Source organism: Nannospalax galili, unplaced genomic scaffold (genome assembly GCF_000622305.1).
Source record: "Nannospalax galili isolate Female #2095 unplaced genomic scaffold, S.galili_v1.0 scaffold232, whole genome shotgun sequence".
NCBI classification, from domain to species: domain Eukaryota; kingdom Metazoa; phylum Chordata; class Mammalia; order Rodentia; family Spalacidae; genus Nannospalax; species Nannospalax galili.
Window position 1 is genome coordinate 771,174 of NW_008331488.1, and position 18,793 is coordinate 789,966.

At 41.2% G+C, this 18,793-nt stretch overlaps 1 protein-coding gene and 1 pseudogene across 2 annotated transcripts in view; both read left to right on the forward strand.

The window, feature by feature from the left end:
• Nell2 (neural EGFL like 2) overlaps positions 1 to 18,793 on the forward strand; it is a 367,564-nt gene that overhangs the window by 176,403 nt on the left and 172,368 nt on the right. The window lies entirely within an intron of this gene.
• On the forward strand, positions 5,598 to 8,124 carry LOC103728634 (annotated as a pseudogene).

Below are 18,793 nucleotides of genomic sequence, written 5' to 3' on the forward strand. Positions count from 1 at the left end.
TGTTTAGGAGAGGGATATGAAGAAAAGGAGAGAAATTACGCTTTTTTGAAGAATTCAGAAAAGCAGACAGACTTAGCTACAGGTCTGGGGCTGGGGCTGGAAGCTCTGCACTAGGAGGTGGTATTCTAGGCAGGAAACGTTCACTATCTCATTAATGCACTAGGTATCCACCCATCTATTTAGCATGACTTACTGTGAACCTGCCTTCCTAGGGATGGTCCTGTGACCAGGTGATTGACAGTGAGACTGGAAAGGTGGGTCCTTCCAGAGAGCCTAGAGATTTTAGAGTCTTGAGTAGTTAACTTTGTGGTGCTTTTTGCTACTTTAACTTTCCCCCCTGTGAAGAGGTGACCCTAAAATATTTTAGGAATTCGATCAGAGTTCCCAAATCCTTTTCACATTTCTGTCCTCTAGTAAGGAATAGGCTGCAAAGAGGCCCAAGGACATTCTGGGTTTTAGCCAAGTAAAAAAACTGGATGCTTTTCTTTGAGGTCTTTTTACCCTAAACTGCCTAGCTAATTTCTACCTCCTATTCTTATCACCCCTCACCTGAAGAGATTACCCTAGTTGCCAATAAGGAACTGGGTAGTGACTGCTGTGGCTTGTTCCATTCTGAATAGGCACAGAGTGTGGCAATTGGGGTACACCTTCGGTAGGTCTATCTTAAGGATCCCCAAAGTGCATGACTGTTAGCTAGAGAGAGGAAAGAAAGCCCTTGACTGGTGCCTGAGAGGAGATGTGAAGGAGAAGTAATGGCAAGAGTTGTTAACATTGCAAGTTCTAGGCAGAGAACCAGGAAAAGAACAGGGCAAATTTTGAATGTCCAAATCAAAGTCCATTAGAATTGAGGGCTTCTAAGAGCATCCATGTATTGGGCTCCTTCTCGTTTTTCATTTGGCCACCAAGATTGGTGTTGAGAGTGGTGAACTCAGGATTTGATTTCAGGCACTTTCATAGCTGTTGGAATGGCTAGAACAGTGAGTTCCTTCCCAAATGGCATCTAAACAAGGAGAAAAAGAAATTTATCATTCATTTAATTTTTATGTTAGACCAAGTGTGGGCTTGTCTTTCTTGGCTGCAAGTAGCCATTGCAGTGTTGAATTAGGCCAAGATTTGAAGCCTTACATCTGAGCAGTATTTTTATTAGCAAAATCATTAGTGAGAAATCATTGTCTAAATAACATCTTATATGAACTTAAGCCTACTGTCTGGGAAGTAAAATTCCTTGAGCTCTTAAAGAAGCATACCAATCACTATTCTTTGGCTATACTTTCCTGTTGGGTGTTTAAGACCATGCACTTGAACCAAATAAACCAATTTGTTTTTAAAGTCAGTTGAGCTGGTTCTCAAGGGGTCACATGGTCTTGAGAGCCTCTGGCTCCTTGGGCCTTTTTAACAGTTCCATCTCTGTGAGGATAAGTCAAAGGTCTTACTTGACCATGGCTTTTCTTGGAAGCATTAAGTAAACTTAACTCTGCTGACACTCTTTGTAGACTGGACATTGGTGTGAGTCTATCTAGTATGGCCTCCTTGAACAAGAGGACAGATGACTCCCCACAGTTACAGGGCATTTAGAGAGATGCCCCATAGTCCCTGGAACTTAGTTGACCTTAGAGGACAAGTGGCAAAAATTATCCCTTTAAGTCCCTCTGACCAGATTAGTATAGGCCTCAGACTATGGTTATTAAATACCCAAGAAAGTTAGTTACACCAGTTTGGTACTTTTAATTACAATGCAATATGTAGATAAACCTGGAGTGAAAATCAAACATTCTTAAACCTGACTAGACATATACTTTGTTTCTTAAGCTAGGTGACTGAACTATGACCTTAGAAATTAAGATTTATACATTATTTGTCTCATCCTCTATCATAACAGAACTACTCACACCTTCACTTTCATAAACTTTCTCATTTATTCTGTTCTGGAAACATTCAGCCATCTTAAACTTCATGTATAAATCCTTATAAAATCTCTCCACTTCCAAATCATCCTAACATCTTTTGCTTTATTATTCCTTAACCGTGAGATATAAAAACAGTAACAAATTTTCTTCTGTTGTGAGAATTTTCTTCCTGGGGTTACTGAGCAATTTTTATCCCCTTTCTAAGTTTCTAGTATTTAACCAGTATTTTATTACATTATAGTTCACCCTGGGGAACCAATAATTTACTGAGTTTACTTCTGGAGCTGGGTGAGGGGTTAGTAAGAGGCCTATAGGTGACCTGAGAGTAGTTACATTGTAAAGTCTTTATCCAGCATGGGTGTTGGCTTTTCTATAACCTCATGGGTCACTCCCTCTCTTCGTAGCCTTCTCCAGGTTATGACTGTAGTCCTCCCTAAAACCAGGAGACCAATTGTGATTAGGGCAGAATTATATATAGCTGGCTGGGAAGAGTGACTGGATACTCAGGCAAGGGTATAGTGACCCTGCTTAGCCCTCCTTTTATGAAGGAGCACAACACTCAACAAGCGCACTTGTGATAATCTTTTGCAAATAGACACAGCTGAAGTCATGAAGATGGTCGTTCTTTGGCTCAGAAGAGTGCTGAGCAGCAGCATCTTATTAAAAGAACGGAATTCAAATTACACACAGAAGATGATATAGTAGATTAATATTACCCATCTACACTTTGTGGCTTTACAAGTTCCCAAGCAAACTTTATAGAAAACACCTGACAGTTAACACCTTTACTTTATGTAGCTCAGAGAGTGGTCTACCAAAACTTTGCTTTAGGTTTCAAATGAGTGCAAGAGTGGAAAGAAGCAACAGGTGCACAGCAAAACATCACGTTTAAGCTCTCAACCTCCAGCATAATCAACTAAGGAAAAGCGATGGTGGAGCTACAGACTGAGGACTTTCAGGCAGAGGGTCCTCTCTGTCTGTCCTCTCCACGACTGCAAACACTCTTCGGTTTAAATCTATCCTGTTGGTTCTTTCAGTAAGTGGTTAAATGGGTCTTTGCATTTACTATACATCTGCATTAGTCTCTTTCCCTCATTGTGACAAAAGAGACTCTCATTAGCTGCTTTTACTATAGACATTTTATACCATGACATGATCTCTGTTGAAATTATCCCTTAGCTGTGTTCTCAACTGCAAAATCTCTTTACTCTTAGGCTGTTCTGTTGTTCTCCTTTGACCTTGTTACAGAGTCAGGGGGCCAGCCAGGTCTTGGGGAAGACCAAGGTGGGCGTCTGAAGTGGGAGGTAAAAATCCCATCTCCAGAGCCAGCTTTTTAGTGAGCTTAAACAGCATATGACAACGTACCAGTATAATTTATAACAAAAGGCCTTTGTTTCTTTGTCAAATTTAACTAGGTTACATTGGACAGAGAGCTGTTAAGTTCAGTGACTACAGGCTGGACTGAAAACATCTCCTTATAACCTGTATACACTTGTCTAGGCAAGTTTTCTCATCTCCTGGGGCTTTTATTGGGAATGAGGGTTGACCAGACCGAACATTTGATTTTAAAAGATCACCTGACACTTAGAAACTTTATGAAGTCATGGTTACATGGCAGTGTGCAGCCGAGATCAAGCAGGATCAGGCTGACAGAAGTATCTGCTTTTACTGCCAAACCTGAGATCCTCCCTGGCTGTACTTGAAATAACCAGATACATGGAAGATTAAACCCACAATGAGTTAGAGTCTATTCATGGAGACAGACAACCTCAAAGACTTAATATGTACCCCCTCCATATTTCCCATTAGAGGTCACATTTTGTCCTCTAGTTTACATCTAAACCAGGTCTCAGTGCACAGAAACAGTGTTTCTTTAAGGTCTCTGGATCAAGGAGAACCCAGTGGGCAGCCTGGGAATCCGTTCCATGAAAAACCTGATGTGTCAAATGGCTACCCATCTCTAAGACAAGATACTTTTGGATAGTCTCCCAAATCCCCTCTGCCGCCTCCTCTAGAGCATCCTTTGGAGATTTCCCATGAGCAACCATGAAAATAGGCAACTCTATTGACCTACTCACTACCCCCTTCATTGGTGTGGGCTTGGGTATCTTATTAGTGACCCTAAAGTGGGAGTTTGTTCAGATTTATTCACTTTTACCAATGTGACTCTCTAATGCCCTTCGACCTTAATGGATTCTTTCTGCATTTTGCCTGGTGTTCTAGTTTGCTTTCAATTGCTGTGATAAAAACTCTCACCAAAACCAACTTGGGGAGGAAAGTGTTTGTTTGGCTTGCAAGTACAGTCCATCATCAGGGGAAGCCAAGGCAGGAACTCTGGGCAGGAACCTGGAGGCAGGAGCTGAAGCACAGGCCATGGAGGAACGCTGCTCACTGGCTTGCTCCCCTGGTCTGTGCTCAGTTTGCTTTCATATACAATACAGGCCCACCTGCCCAGGGTGGTGCTGCCCACAGTGGGCTGGGCCCTCCCACACAACTCATCAAGAAAACATCCCATAGACATGGCCACACACCAGTCCAATGGAGGAAAGTCCTCAATTGAGGTTCCCTCTAACCAAGTATGTCAAGTTGACAACCAAAGCTGTCAGCACACCTGATTGATTTTATCTGCCTGTGCAGGACTCACTGTCTGTAAAACTTTGAGAAGAACATTGGCCCCCATGTGTTAGGAAAGTTAGCCAACTTCTAATGATTATATAAGTCAGGAAGGTTTTCTTAACCTGGTTCTCTTGTGGGCTGAACTTTTATATCCCCTTGAATATTCCCTCTGAAATTAAATAAGAGGCAAGCACGATAGCTCTCACAGGGCAAGTTCTTTTAAAGGGACTGCAAATCAGTGTGTCTGGATCAGAAAAACCATATTATAATTTAACATATAATCTTGGATTAAGTACCCATAATCTGGAGAACAAGGACCACAGAAAACAATGGTACCTAAAAGAACTTGGAAAAAGAACTTCGAAAGAGATACTATCAGAATGTTTTTTGCCTTTAGTCTGTCCATGCATTGTTACTAGAAAGTGAAAAGCAGAGGGGCCAGAGCACGATGGAACAGGAAGGAATCAAGCTTGGAGCATCTAAGCATCAGAGAGGAAAAGAATATTTCAGAGAAAAACGGCTTGGAAACACTGTGCAGAATGGGCAGGAATTAAGACTAGGGGAGCCCGCATCTTAAGCCATCCATCCATCCACGTAGGCTATTCCCTTTCTACCTCCCATTCATGTAGCTATGTGCTGTTAGCAGCTTGTCTTTTGTAAGCTTTGGCCCTGGGGTACTGCAAGTTCACATGAGCCTTCCAGGTTTAGGCATCACAAACTGTCAGCTCCCTTTGACCCTGGCTAGTCTTAGATGCATATGGCTAGAAAAATGTAATTTTGCACAAATATTTTATGCAAAACAAAGAATTCAAAATAGTCTTATAAATTAAAAATATATATATACCATTTAAAAGATGTCAAAATCCAAAATAATCCCCTTAAAAACAGGTAAATATGTCATGCACACAATGTCAAATCCAAACAATGCCTCCTAAAAAACTAACATAAAATGTAAAAATTTAGAATAGTCATCTTTAAAATATGCAAGAAATTAAAACCCAAAATAATCCCCTTTAGAAGTAAGTCAAAACAATGTTAAAATTTAAACCTCATTGTGGAGGTCTGGTCATAGCCATGAAGGCGACATGGCCGCATGGCTCCCTTGGTGAGCTCAGTTCTTAAAATGAGCCCATCCCCCACCAGGATACAAGCCTTGTGAGAGTCACATCTTACAGATTCACTGTGCACAGCCACACCGTTTTACTTTTAGACCAGCACCCAGTTAAGTTAGACTTGACACAGCAGGAGAAATTACCCTCAGATATGTCGGCCCCAAAATAGAAGGCAAAGGAAAGGAATTCATGCTCTCAATCCAGGAAAGTGAGTCTGCCTCTCACCACACATTGCAACTGAACACAAAGGGATGCCTGTCCTCTGGATCTCGGCCATATGGGGAAAGACCCATGAAGGCAGAGGAAATGGGAGCCATATCTAGCAAGCATTGCTGGCTATTGCTGTGAGAGTGCACGTCCTGCCCAAGCAAGTCATGTGACTTTGTTATGGAAAAATCAGACCAACAGCCTAAGTCAGGTGAGGAGAGGAAGTGAAATTTGACGCTGGCGGGATTGACACCAGGCATCAAAGGAGTCAGACCTCTTCAAGTTTTGGAGGTTTTTGTCTCAGGAGGAATGCAACCAAAAAGTACAGAGCATATACATGGTAACTAAGACAACACAGGACTGCAGAGGTTACAGGAATGTAAAAGCCGTAGGCAACAAAGATTTCTCTACAGGAATGTGGTAGCTTTGGAAAACAAAGACTTCTATACTGCATAACCATGGGGGGGCAGGGGAAGATTCCCGTTCACTTCCCCATTTCTATCTCTAGGCTTCCCCCCCCACCCCCGCACCTGCCCAGAGTTCGTAGTCACCATCACACTGCAAAAGCTTTTAGCATCTAATATGGGCTTCTATTTCTACAATAACTTTATGTGTATGAGTGTACTGTCTGCATGTTGGTAAGTGCAGCTTTGTCTTACAATGCCTGTGGAGGTCATGACGAAGAGAGCATCAGATCTCCAGGAACAGGAGTTAAGATGGTTGTTAGCCACCACGTGGGTGCTGGGAACTGAACCCTGGTCCTCTATAAAAGCAACCAGTGCTCTTAACTGATGAGCCATCTCTCCAGTCCCCACTTCTCCCCCTTTTTTCTAAAACTTTGGTGTATGACAAAATTTAAAATGCTTGTATCTGTGTAGAAAAGCAGCTGCCGATAAAGCCATGGGACAGCCAATCTGGAAGGCTGAGGAGCTGGGGAAGGTGGGGGCTGCTCTTAGGCTGTGCTTTATGGACTAGGTGCTGCTACATATGCCTGAAGTACTTGAAATGCAAATTTGGGTTGACTTGGCCATCTAAGTGCTTGGCTGGATTAAGCACCTGGTGAGGATGATTTTTCAGCAAGCTGGAGTTAGTACACAGTCGGTCCTTTAGTCTGGAAAACCATATGGTTCACATTGAAGTATTGTAAGGAAAATCGGTACTAATTTATCTCTGATTCAGTGTCCAAGAGCTCAGTTACAGCTTACCAGCCATGTAACAGAACGGAGTACTAAGCACCCAGGAGAGGATGTGGCGGCATCTTTTGCTGATGTCAGATGGGTAGCTACAGAAGGAGGAGAGTGCTCAACTCGGGGCAGAGGGCCGGTCCAAGCCTTCCCGTCAGGATGACCTTCCTTGCTTTGAGAAGCCCCCAAGCAGACACATCTCCTTACTCAAGAAGACCTTCCCCTGAAGACTCTGGAAACGAAGACGCCCTGCAGAAAATCTCCCCACTTGAAAAGGAACCTGCTGCCCTCAGAGCCCAGACGGCCAGAACTGTGACCCTACAGGAGCCACAGAGTCTCAGTACAGTAGGTGACTTAGATCCTGCCACATCTGCTACCACAGCATCACCTCCTCCTCCACCGCCTCCGCCATGCTTCCCCCTTGACTTGGGCTCCACCGAGGTATGTCTGCTGTGATCTCATTAAGGAGCGAAGACAGCAGAAACTCAGTGCTGGAAAGACGTCAGCTAAGAACAACCCAAAGCAGCCCGACATGCCAGATGTGCTAGAGATCCGTAAAGATACGAACGGTGTAAAGCTTCGGTCAGTCAAGAAGGCAGAGAAAGATGTAAAGCCCAGGCGAGTGGATGCTACTGACCCTGTTGCCGTCGTAGCAGAGCCTCTGAAAAAGAAGTTTGCTTCTCTGTACTGAAGCGATAGTAATAGCCGAGGTGAAGCTGAAGAGGAACTCCAAAGCCAGACTCAGAGGCCGCCTCAGAGACAGCACTGTTTGGCCAGCACATACTGAAGTCTACGGGAAAATGAAGGTGTTCATTGAAAATGTTCCAGACTCCTAATGGTCAGTGAGCTTGGAAAGACTCCTGGTTCACCTACTGGCTTGTGAGAGCTGAGTCTGGATAGTAGAGATGAGGAGTACTTAGTAAAAACTTCAGCACTCAGTGGTCTCCATCTTAGCCTTGTTAGAAGACCAGGCAGTAGCGAAGGCACCAGACGGTTGGTTTGCTGCTATGAGGTGGCCGGTTCACACACACATTTAATCAGCAGCCAGGGCGTTTGTTTCCAACCTTGAAAACACTTGTAGGATTTCAGAACATTTGTGGGTGTTACTGTGCATTTTCAATTCTTCTTTTTAATTTTTACAAAAACTTTGAGAATTTCATACGTGCATATAAGGTGTTTTGATCAAATTCATGCCCACTCCCTCTCCTCCAACATCCCCCACCTCCTCTGAAGAGGCAACCCTAAAATCTTTTAAGGATTAGATCCAAGCTCCCAAATACTTTTGACATTTTTGGCCTTTGGAACAGAGTATGTTGCTAACAGGCCCAAGGACATTTTGACTTTTAGCCAAGAAACTGGCTACATTTCTTTGGGGTCTTTTTACCCTAACTGCCTAGTCAATTCCTACCTCCTATTGTTATCACACCATCCTCTGAAGAGGTTACCCAAATTGCCAATAGGCAATAGGGACACAGACCGCTCTGGCTTCTTCCATGCTGAACAGGGATGTGGCGTGAGGCAATTGGGGTACCTCTTCAGTGGGTCTATGTAAAAGACTCCCAAATTGCATAACTCTTGTCTCTAAGGGAAGAAGAAAGTCCTTGAATCATGAATAGGAGATGTGAAGGAGAAGTAAAGGCAAGAGTAATTAGCATTACAAGTTCTAGACAGGGACTAGAAAAAAGTCCTTTTAAATTCCAGGTCCTTTTAATAAGATGCTATACAGCAGGCCCTTCTGCATGAAATAACTACCATCATCACGACTTCTACTGAGCCTGATTGCTAAACATAGTCACAACTGGGCTTGCTGATGGTTGTGCTCATTCATTAAAGGAGGGCCAAACAGGGTCACTGGACCCTCACCTGAGTATCCAGCCACTCTTCCCAGCCAACTAGTCCAACCTTGGAAGACAAAAGAAAAATGAGGAAGAACCCACTAGAGGGATGCTCTTGGAAGCCCTTGTGAAGAAATTCCAATGGACTCTCATATGAACATTTGAAAATTGACCTGTTCTGACTTTTTTCTAGTGCCCTGTATTTTCAATTCTTAACACTCATTTTTCTGTGCAAAGGTTTTATATGGGTACATTTGGACACAAGTTTATGTAAAAATTCATAATGACATCAGTGAGGGTGCAGTTGTCTTCACTGATGGCTTACTGTTCAGTGATGAGCAGCTGGTATAGCCTGTATTGGAGCAGAATATTGGAGATGGGAATGCCTTTGCACAGGACGCATATGTGTCCTCGTGTTCCGCTGATCTCCATGTTGCTTTCAGTCAGAGGGAAAGCGAGGATGGGGATGCTGCTCACACCTCATCGCCACCCAGTGCTGGGAAGCAAATGTGTTTTTCAAGTAGTGACAAATGACTGACTTAAATGACATCTTAAGTAAAAGCCAGAATATGTCATTTTTCTTTTCAGTTTAATAAACGGCCTAGGTTACTGTTAGTACTTCTAGTAATGTTAGCATAATAGGGTTTAAACATCTTCAAATATTGGTCAAAATATCCTTTATAATGAGACATTATTGAAAAGGTGAATAAATTTCCTTTAAGTTATTGATCATTGGTGAGCCGATGAATGACATTATGCAGTACAAACACTGGTGCTATTAGAAGTTAGAATACGGTCTCTCATCTAGGGCATCTCATGGAAGGACTTGTTAGAATCATTTTCAAATGCTTAATAAGTTTTCATGATTTTCTGTTTCTGATAAACTCCACTGTCCTTAATGCTAGAATCTCTACTGTAAGTATTTGGATTATTAAAACTAGAGAATAGTTTTTCCTGGGAGAATTAAAGGATGGGAAATGTAGATCTTTTTAACTTATTTGAAAATTTGTGCTTGAAAATTTGTGCACTAACACAAATTGAGTTATTTTTTCATAGTTCACTCAGTTTAAATTGTGGTACATTGCTTGATGTGTATTGTTTCTAAATGTTTTATATGGTTTGAAATCTTCCTTTTCAGAAATTCAGAAAATTTGCCTGATATATTTTGACCTAAGAAATTTATATTTGTATCAGTACTGAATTTTGGCTAGTACTCCAATACATGAAAGTTATTATTTTAAGATAAAGCAAACTGTTGAATTAATAAAGCCAGGTGTGGTGGCGCACGTCTGTAGTCCCAGCACACTGGAGGCAGAGGCAGGTGGATCTCTGTGAGTTCAAGGCCAGCCTGGTCTACATAGTGAGTTCCAGGACAGCTAGGGCTACAGGGAGACCCTGCTTCAAAACGACAAAAATAAATAAATAAAATTTAAAAAAAAAGAAAAGCAGCTGACTTCAGATCACGTGGTCTAAACATTGCTTGGTGCCAACAAGGCCTGAGATCTAACTTGCAGGTCCCTCTAGTGTCTGTTCTTCTGTCCTCCACCCTAGGTTCTTGGAGAGAACCATTGGGGAGAAAAAAAAAAAAGCACCTTTTAGAACCTTTCTTTTTCCTTTTATCAAAGAGGCAAGCCATTTACTTTGTCAAAAGCCCCCTGGTAAGATAGAAGATAGTTAAAGGAGTGCACCTGCTTAGCCTCCAGAGTCCATACACCTGTAGAAATTCCCAGTGTGGCCACCAAATAAAGTAGAATTTGGGGAGTTCTTCATGGTCACCACGATACAGGGCAGAAAAGGCAGAAAGTGTCCCCTAGAGGGTTCTTGGTTTCATTTGTAAAAGACTTTAGGAATGGACCCAAACAGAAGCTGTTGGACATTTTTATGGGAATTTAAAGAAAACTCAGGGCAGACAAGTTGGAAATCTCAGCATCTACCTTGAGTAGAATGGAGGGGAGAAGGGAAAAGCCATGAAGTCATGCATGTTTAGAGCCTGCATGGGGGTCAGACACAGGCAGACCAGCAGCCATACGGTGTGGAGATGGAAGCTTTAGAGAAAAAAAGTAAAAACACAAGATGCTAGGGCAGCCAAGAGTTAAACCATGCCTAGAAGTGGCACATGAAGAGAGATTTTGCTTCTCTGGAGAAGCAGGCAGACTTAGAGACCTACACTCTGTGGACAAATCCGCAATTACTGCACTGGGAGGTGGGATTCCAGGGAGGAAAAGGTCACCCTCATCGGGCACTAGGCATTCTGCTGGTCTATTTAGCATGGCTTGAGGTGCCTGCCTTCCTGGGGTACTCCCATGACCAGGAGATTGACCAGTGAAATTGTAAAGGTGGGTCTTCCAACAGGCTTAGAGATTTTACAGCTTTGAGCAGTTAATTTTATGGTACTTTTTGCTACTCTGACATTCAGAAATAAATTCAAACCTTCAGTGAAAAAATTCCTTGTAATTAGATGTGATTAGAAACTGGTGAATCTACCTTTTATTTTTCTGAATGTCCCCCTTCTGTCCTGTCCCCTTCCCTCTCTTGGTGCCCCCCCTCCCCCGTCCCCTCCCAACTCTTGCTTCCCTGGCCCCCGCCCCTCGGGTCCCCTTCTGTCTCTTGCTTCCCTTCCCCCCTCCAGTCCTCTTCTGTCTCTTGCCTCCCCCTTCCATCCCCTTCCATTCCCTGCCTCCCTTCTTTCATCCCTCTCTTCGTCTTTCCCACCCGCCTGTCCTCCCTCCCTTTATAGCCTGTCTTTGTGACTCAGCTGCAAGCCATCTTACTAACTAGTTTAGTCATGAATTCCTGACATAGCCAATATCTGCATATCATTAACTTTGAAATACAAGGAAATCTGAGAGGATTCCTCTAAGGGTAAAAGGAATGATGGTCGCAAAGGGTTCCTGTGTAATATGAAGGGAAATACAGAATGAGCAGAATCCTTGGATTGCAAACAAACCCAAGCGACTGGAGGGGGAACTAAAAGAAGCCTGTGGATACAGATGGGATAAATAACCCGAGAACACAGCCCTGTGGGATTAATTAGGGAATTCGAACAGATACTGTAGCTTTCAAAGCTGTAGCTAATGAGGTACACTTTTTCCTATGTTTCAATGTTTCTCTAAAAAAAAGTTCAAGGATACTACTGTATTAGTTAAGATTTTCCAGGTAAACAAAACCAGTAGGATTTATTACTATAAGGGACTGACTCACAAGAATGTGGAAGTAGTGAAGTCCCGGGATCTGAAGACAGCAAACTAGAGATCCAGGACAGCTGCCAGCATAGCAGTTTCAGTCCATCCAAAGGCCTGAGAATCAAAAAACCTGCCTTGGAAGGCTCCGTGCGAGGCAGGAGAAAAATCGATGTCCTAAGTCAAGCAGAGGGACAGGTAAAGTTCCCTGTTGTTCAGCAATTTCTTTCTACTGTCTTTAATAGATTAGATGAGGCCAGCCCACATGAAGGGGCACATCTCATTTGTTCAGTGGGATAATTTAAATACCAATCTGATGCAGCCATGCTATGGTCATTCAGATCAGAATAATGTTTGGCCAAAGATCTGGTTATCATGTGACCCAGTCACATTGGCATATAAAATGTAACCATCAGTTACAATTTTAAATAAAGAGAAATATCCAGAGAGAGAGAGAGAGAGAGAGAGAGAGACAGACAGACAGACAGACAAAGACACAGAGACACAGAGAGAGAGAGAGAGATCAGAATGTTTGGTCAAAGATCTGGTTATCATGTGACCCTCTCATGTTGGCATATAAATTTAGCCATCAGTTAAAATTTTGAATAGAAAAAGAGAAATATACAGAGAGCGAGTGAGAGAGAGAGAGAGAGCAAGAGATCTGATGTTTCCAAATATGTACTGGACTTATGACATTTTCTATCAACCAAGTGACAGGAATGCCATATAAAGGATTAATGTTATGTATGGAAACACTAAAATATCTTTAATTCTTAAAGGAATATACTAATCACATTCAGGAGTAATGGCTATTTTGTTTTCATGACAATCCTTCCCTCTTCAGTAGACTTTTGGTGGTGCTGATGTAAAACATGATTCTTAAAGGGGACAAAAGAACATAGATTCCAGTTGCCCCAGAAGACGTGCTTCCAAAGTGTGGGGGACTCGGGAAGTTTTTATAAAGAACAGAAGAATAAATCAAGGAATTCTCCAAATACATTGGTGGGAGCATCAGATAGACAGCTTAGAGTAAAGGGGGAAATCTGGTGTAGGTCTCAGGTGCCATTTGATGATCCCTGTAGCTTTGGGGTTCATGGAAATTGGTGGTCTGCAGAATCTGATAGTGAATCTGATAGTGAAAAGGATATTAGGACAAACACAGAGCTGGGTAATGAGTGGCTATTAAGAAACTGAAGATGGCCCAGGATAATTTGGCCCTGGATCTGCAACATTCCTACTCTTTATAATTACAATGTTCTTATCAGTCAGTCACCCTAGTAGAATCTTAACCTTGGTGTGTCTTTTTCTGGGAACTTCAGATCACAAGTGTGGAAGTGTGGAGGAAAATTTTAACAACACCAAATTTGACCATTTCATATCAGTGCTTTGAGACTCATTTACTATTTCCTTCTTATGATACATCAGGTTTCTCTGGTTTTAAAGCAAGCATTTGTAAACTTTATACCAGTAAGAAATTCAAATCTGAAGGAAGAAAGGGACTCTTTGTTTTAAATTTGAAGCAAATCTCCTCTAATACGAAAGGAAAACACGTACTTTAAAATCAAACAGTGATAAAACGAGGCTTGCTGGATTTCTTAGGCATGATCTCTCACAGCAAGTTAAACAGTGATGCTCCCCATGGGATGCCCTTTGAGCCATCAGGCCATCCTGTGTGACACTCCTGGTAGCTGACATCCACCCCAAGCACATGCTCTTCTGTATATATGCAGATTTGATTTTTATTGGAATTCATAATTGCTCTGGATACTATATAGAGGAGAAATAATAACTTCAGTTCTCAATTGGAGATTATCTGTTAAATATGAGTACTTGGTTCCCTCTGTGGCAGGTCTAAGGTTCTTGGGAATTTGATTTATGACTGAGTTATCTCACTGGGTATGCTATAGAGAATCTTGATTCAGTACACACTGTTTCTCAGTGATTTTGAGCACATTTTATGTGCCAGGCATATAATGGATGTTAGCCACAGAGCCATGCAGAGAACCTCAGTACACTCCCGTTTTTATGGAACTAATTTTCTAACCTAGCTAACATTTGAAATCATTGCCCATTTTCCGTATTCTGATGGAAATGTAATGGTAATGATGGTTTTGTTCTTTGTTTTAAAAAAGTAATCTTGTTTCTATACTCTTGGCAGTTTTGTTTAAAAAGAAACGAACTTTGATACTCAATACTCAATATGGGGCTCAGGGACCACCAGCATCACTTGTCAAAATCCAGAATGCTGTATTTTCTCTCTGATACTTGAATAAGAATCTGCTTAGTAAAGAGATTGCCGGGTGATTCCCATGCACAGAAAAATTTGAAGAGCATCACTTGAAAGCATGGTATTTTCTAATTTATCATCTTAATAAATTGGTAGCTCTCCAACACTTTCAGCCATATACTAAACTAGATAGGAATTTTCATATTCACTGTTCGTTTTCATCAGTGTCAGTATGCAACTTAGTTCCTAACCTCGTTTCCTCCTGTTTGGCTCAAGCTGTAAGCAGATCCTGTGTGGTTTTTTTCCTTGGCACAACTTTATTTTCCTTAAGTAGGTTAGATGGGTCTCAGCTTTTTACAGGTTTCCCAGATGATCCTTATCCACATTAAAGTTTGAAAGGACTACTTCAGAGGAGTTCTACACTAACGTTCTTCTAAGGGTGGATTTTGGAAAAAAATCATTACTTTTGAGTCTTTAGTTAATATGCTCTTGCCTAGGAAGATGAATTATTCAACCTACATATCAGAGTGGTTTTAATTTAAACCAAGTCTCTGTTTAGGCACTGTTCCCATGTCGGACCAGCTAATTCTTTGTTGTGGGTCCATTCTGTACATTGTAGGATCTCTAGCTACAAGAAGCCAGTATGTGCTAATCTGTGTTTCATTTGTGATAAGCAAAACTGTCTCCAGACTTTACACACCCCCTTTGGGGCAGGGTCAAGTTTGTTGTCAGTTGAATGTCATTGATTTAAATGATGTAAAGAAAAAAAACAGTTTTATTTGGCTGATTCCCACTCCCAGTGTGTGTTTGCGCTACTTGATTTTTTTGAGGGATCTGGTTCTATGTACAAGTGAGGAAAGGATCATGCATGAGCATGTAAGGGCTGCTATGGCACGTGGGGTTACTTTTGACACTCTTTTTTAAAAATAAATAATTTATTGACAATTTCATACATACATATAGGGTGTTTTGATCAAATCCATGCCCACTCCCTCCCCTCAAACTCCTCCCATATCTCCCCATCACTTTTTTCTGATAACTTCATGTACTCTTTCTTCCTCTTTTTTTTTTTTTTTAAATGGGGCTTTTGACTAACATTTCCCCCTTCTGAAGAGGTAACCCTAAAATCTTTTAAGGATCAGATAAAAGCTCCCAAATATTTTTGACATTTTTGGCCTTGGAACAGAGTATGTTGCTAACAGGCCCAAGGACATTTTGACTTATCACACCATCCTCTGAAGGGGTTACCCAGCTTGCAGTAGGAAGTCAGGACGCAGACTGCTCTGGCTTCTTCCATGCTGAACAGGGACACAGGGTGAGGCAATTCGGGTCCCCCTTCAGTGGGTCTATCTAAAAGACTCCCAAATTGCGTAACTCTTACCTCAAGGAAGAAAAGAAAGTCTTTGAATCCTAAATAGGAGATTTGAAGAAGAAAAGACAAGAGTAATTAGAATTACAAGTTCTAGACAGGAAATTAGACAAAAGCAAGAACAGGGCAATTTTCAAATGTTCATATGAGAATCCACTGGAATTTATTGACAAGGGCTTCCAAAAGCATCCCTCTATTGGGTTCCTCCTCATTTTTCTTTTGTCTTCCAAGGCTGGTCTCCAGAGTGATGGATTCAGGATTTGCTTTCAGGTATTTGATAACTGTTGCAGTGGTTAGAATCAACGTCAGTTCCCTCTCAAAGGCTTGGAGAAAACTGAGGGGTTGCTCAGGTGTATGTATGACCTGAGGGTATGCACACTGGAAAGCCTTTACCCAGCATGGGTCATGCCTTCTCTTCCTCGTCTTCCCCAGGTTGTATACTTTAGCCCTCCCCAAATCCAGGAGGCCATGTCTGATTAGGATCAGATTACATTCAGTTGGCTGGGAAGAGTGGCTGGATAATGTGGTGAGGTCCAATGACCCTGCTTGGCCCTCCTTTAATGGACGAGCACAACCATCAACAAGCCCAATTGTGACGCTGTTTAGTGATCAGGCTCAGCTGAAGTTGTGATGATGGGTAGTTATTTCATGCATAAGGGACTGCTGGTAGCATCATCTTATTAAAAGGACCTGGAATTTAAAAGGATTTGGTGCTAGGATCCACACATGAGGAAGAACATATGTCATTTGTTTTTCTGAGTCTTTGTTACTTCACTTAGTATAACAGTTTCTAGATCCATCCATTTACCAGCAGATTTCATTATTACATCTTTCTTTACTGCTAAATAGAACTCCATTGTGTAAATATACCAAATTTTTGTTAACCACTCGCCAGTTGAGGAACACTTAGGTTGCTTCCATCTCTTAGCTATTGTGAAAAGAGCAGCAACAAACATGGTTGTACAAGTGTCTCTACAATAGGATGAGTCCTTTGGGTATATGCCAAGGAGTGGTATAACCGGGTCATATGGTAGCTTCAATTTTAGTTTTTTAAGAGTTCTACATACTGTCTTCCATAGGGGCTGCACAATTTGCAATCCCACCAGCAGTGAATGAACGTTCCCCTTTCTCCACATCCTCGCCAGCATTTGGTATCATTTGTTCTCTTGATCTTAGCCAGTCTGACAGGGGAAAGATGAAATCTTAAGGTGGTTTTAATTTGCATGTGCCTAATTACTAAGGATGTTGAACATCTTTTAAGGTGTTTCTTAGCCATCTTCATTTCTTTTGAGAACTCTCTGCTCAGATCCTTAGCCCATCTTTTAATTGGGTTATTTGCTTTCTTGATTCTTTGTTTTTCTCTGAGTTCTTTATATACTCTGGATGTTAAATCCCTGTCAGATGTGTCACTGGTGAAGAATTTTTCCCATTCTGTGGGTTGTCTCTTCACTTTTTGGATTGTTTCTTTTCCTGTACAGAAGCTTTTTAGTTTAATGAGGTCCCACTTGTTGATTGCTGACCTTAATTCCTGAGGAACTGCTGTCTGATTTAGAAAATCCTTTCCTACACCTATATCTTGTAAGTTACTGCCAATGTTTTCTTCTAACAGTTTCAGAGTTTCAGGTTTCACATTGAGGTCTTTGATCCATTTGGAATCGACTTTTGTGCAATGTGAAAGATAAGGATCTAGTTTCATTCTTCTACAGGTGGAGATCCAGTTTTGCCAGCACCATTTGTTGAAGATGCTGTCTTTCCTCCATTATGTGTTCTTGGGACCTTTGTCAAATATCAGATGGCTGAAATTGCATGTACTCAATGATGTTCCATTGATCTATGTGTCTATTTTTGTGCCAGTGCCATGCTGTTTTTAAGACTATAGCTCTCTAGTATACTTTGAGATCTGGTATAGTAATCTCCCCAGCGTTGCTCTTTGTGCTCAGATTTGCTTTGGCTATGCGGGGTCTTTTGTGCTTCCATATGAATTTAAGAATGTTTTTTTCTAATTCTATGAAGTATGTCATGGAGATTTTTCTTGGGATTGTATTGAATCTATATATTGCTTTTGATAGGATGGTCATTTTCACAATATTAATTCTTCCAATCCATGAGCATGGGAGGTCCTTCTATCTTCTGGTGTCTTCCTCAATCTCTTTCTTTAATGATTTAAAAATTTCATTGTAGAGATCTTCGGTGTCTTTGGTCAGATTTATTCCAAGATATTTTATGTTTTTTTTGCAGCAATTCTGAATGGGAGAATTTCCCTGTATTCTTTCTACAGTTGCTTGTTATTGTATATAAAAAGGCTACTGATTTTTGGAGATTCATTTTATAACCTGCCACTATACTGAAAGTGTTGATCAGTTCTAGGACTTTTCTGGTGGAACTTTTGGGATCTCTTAGGTATAGTATCATATCATCTTCAAAAAGTGATAGTTTGACCTCTTCTTTTCCAATTAGTACTCCTTTAATTTCCTTCTCCTGTCTTATTGCTCTAGCAAGAGTTTCAAGCACTATGTTGAAAAGGAGTGGAGATAGTGGACATCCTTGTCTGGTTCCTGATTTTACTGAGAATGTTTCCAGTTTTTCTTCATTTAGAATGATGTTGGCTGCAGGTTTATTGTATATAGCTATAATTATGTTGAGATATGTTCCCTCCAGTCCAGTTCCCTCTAAGGATTTGAACATATACATGCTCAATTTTGTCCTAAGACTTTTCTGCATCTATTGACATGACAATGTGGTTTTTGTCTTTGAATCCATTTGTATGATTAATGACATTTATTGACTTGCGTATATCGATCCATCCCTGCATCTCTGAGATAAAGCCTACTTGAGCATGGTGAATGATCTTTTTGATGTGTGTCTGTATGCAGTTTGCAAGTATTTTGTTGAGAATTTTTGCATCTATATTCATTAAGGATATAGGTCTAAAGTTTTCTTTTTTGGTTATATCTTTAACCTGGCTTTGGTATTAGAGTAATGCTGGCTTCATAGAAAGAATTTGGAAGTTCTCCCTCCATCTATCTTTTTGAATAAATTAAGTAGTATTGGATGTAGATCTTCTTTAAATGTGTGATAGAATTCTGCTGTAAATCCATCTGGTCCTGGGCTTTTTTTAGTCGGGAGGTTTTGTATTACTGTTTCAATTTCTTTTTGT